We start from the raw sequence: 2,875 nt of genomic DNA, 5'->3' as shown, positions 1-2,875 counted from the left end.
AAGCAGTGCACTTACTGAAATACAAATGCATCTTGAATGGAATAGAAGCAAGGATTGTTATTCACAATTGTTATGTTGCTATTGTTGTTGCTTTAACAGCGAAGCTCTTTAAGCTGTTCGTAACCTGTGCGCCGTCGTAAAAAACTGTCATCGCCATGAACCGGCACATGCTCGCTTCATTGTCATCACAGGGAATCTGTTTAGGCTATCGGCAACTTGTGCTCCGTCGTGCAGAACTCCACAAGGGGGCATGCGCGACAGGAATCGAGCAAGTCACACTACCGTGTACAGCAGGTGCGAGTGTCAGACGAAAACGAACACGTGAAAATGAGAGAAAGAAAAAGAGAGATATTAAGATAGAGATAAATCGAGAGAGAGATAGAGAGGAAATAAAAATGACAGAAAAAAAGAGGAAGAAGAAAACAGTGAGAAATAAAGGAAATAAAGACATAAAAAGATCAAAATAGAGAAAAACATAGACGGAGAGAGAAAGCGAGACAGGGAAAGAAGAGAAAGAAATACAGATGGAGCGAGAAATAGAAAGAAATATATACAGTGAGAAAGAAAAATTCGAAAGAAACATGGAAAAAAAAAGGCTTACAAGAAACAGAGAGAAAGTGAAAGAAACAGAAGAAGAAAGAAAGAGAAAAATAAAGAGCGACAAGGAAGATAGCCCAGCGCCGCTTTTCCTTCAGGCTTGGCGCCACTTGTGTGAAGTTGGCATAATTTTTTCCCTTTCAGTTACGTAACCAGGGGCTTCTACAGCTATTTGGAATGGTATTGAAAGCAATTGCATGAGGTAGCATTAGGCTTTAGGCTCTTGATGCACCTTCGGACCCCTTCGTGCTCCTTCGCCTGACGAAGTCGGCCGGCGCGCATTTCGTGTCTACATGAGCCGCACCCGTCTGCAGCTTTTATTGCGATATCAATTATATGGACCGTCTCGGCTGAATTTTGCCGTCGCCGTCGCCGCCGTCATGCACCGTATAGGTATAAGTATATATATATATATATATATATATATATATATATATATATATATAAATCCCAAGAAAAAATAATTTAGAAAAATGCTTCCGAAGCGCTGAATCGAACCAGGGACCTCTGGCTCCGCAGCGAGTGGCGCTAACCACTACACACGACACGCAGGTCCTCCACGTAGCTAACGGCGAGCGTTAAATACACACCTTTTACCGCTGGACGGACTCAGAGACGGCAGGCGCTTATAGGCGTTTCTTCATTTAGCGAGATGGCGCTAGGAGCGCGACGGGCGCATTTAAAAGTCGTCGACGAGCTCTCTCGCTTCCTATATTTGCGCAGGGAGAACCCACTGTGGGAGAACCTTGCCCTTCCGCTGTCTGCTTGCGCGGTTTTCTCGTGGTGAGGGGAAGAGGGATGTTTCCCGCTTTCACCGTGATGTCGGCGCTCATGTTACGGAGCGTACGAAAGTCAATCGAGCTCAAGGGACGCCGCTAATAGAACAATCAGAAGATGAGCGCGAACTATCAAGTGTCGCAGCTCGACACTTGAAGCACGCTAGTTTCCTTCGCTGCTTCGGCCGCCTTTGCAACAGGAGCGCTGTTCAAACTGAGAGTATCCATTGGCCAGCCTCACTTCGTATAGCATTAGTTTCTTGCTATCGCATTCATTGCTTCGCCCTTGCGGCGAAGCTGTGACTTTTTTTGCAAGCTTTCACTCGCACGTGGAGCATACGACGCGCGGGGTACAGCTATCAATTTGGACAGTACACGCGACATGACGGTGACACGTGTACCGATTGTACACATAACCGATATGGCAAAACCTCACAGGGTCCCTTATGCACACGCCTAAGACGACTAGAAATCGAAATCCATCTTCTTTTTCTTCTCATTCGATGTATTCTTTTTGCGCCGCCATTTTTCGAAAGCTTTCTGCACCTAATGTGGTTTTGCATTGCCTCCAGGATCGGTGGCACCTCACCTGGTTTTGAACTGCCTCCCTGGCGAGGTCATATGGTGACGTCATCACGTGATGATCATTTTTTTGCGTAACTCGTGTGGGGGCCAACGGGAGACGCTGGCGAAGTACGCCGGTCAACTTTCGCGTTTGATGAGGCCTCCAGGGACTTCCTTGGAGCCCCTGGTGTGAGCTCCTGCAGTTAACGGCCCATGCAGGCTTTGCGTGCCTGACAAACACTGCATCGTTATGAATTATGAAAGGAATAGCAGCATTTAAAAAATATGCAGTACCTATACGTGTACTTGCGTGTGAGCAAGAATAGCCGAGAGTTTATGGGAATAATGGATGTCAATTGCTCTGTTCGAAACCACCATATAGTTGACACAAATTAGCTAGATAAGTGTCTGACTGAACATTATTGTTATGCAGGGCGTTTGAAATTAAGCTTTACGGTTTTCTTAAAATTCAGCATTTGGAGGTACGTGAAAACTACCTTTGCAGGTGAGATATGTATCCAGGGGGACATGAGTCATTAATTATCGCTCTCAGCCACCCAATTACCTAATGCTGAATTATGAACTTTTTAGTCACTGCAGCAAGCGGCCATGTTTTTATTGAAAAGTTTGAAGCAGTCGCGTTTCTACATAGTTCCACTTGGAAGAATTCTTCTAGCATGTCTGCGCTCCGAGATAGCCCGCTGCGAAGTTTAATCGTGGTTTACACAATTACGCATGCAAGACAGTGAGCACTGGCGCAAAGCTCCTCCCCAATGTACCGCGGCAGCTCCGCGCGGCGTTTATTCTGACAACGGGTCGAAGGCATAGGCAAAGATGATAACATCAATCCTTTTGCTATCGACTGGCGATAGCAAGCAATGACTGCTCGTCACATCAGGGAGGAACATTGTGCCGATTCTGACCGCCTTGCATGCGTA

The sequence above is a fragment of the Rhipicephalus sanguineus genome, chromosome 8, assembly GCF_013339695.2.
Source record: "Rhipicephalus sanguineus isolate Rsan-2018 chromosome 8, BIME_Rsan_1.4, whole genome shotgun sequence".
Lineage (NCBI taxonomy): Eukaryota > Metazoa > Arthropoda > Arachnida > Ixodida > Ixodidae > Rhipicephalus > Rhipicephalus sanguineus.
The sequence above is the reverse complement of the archived record's forward strand: the minus strand, read 5'-3'. Positions refer to the sequence as shown.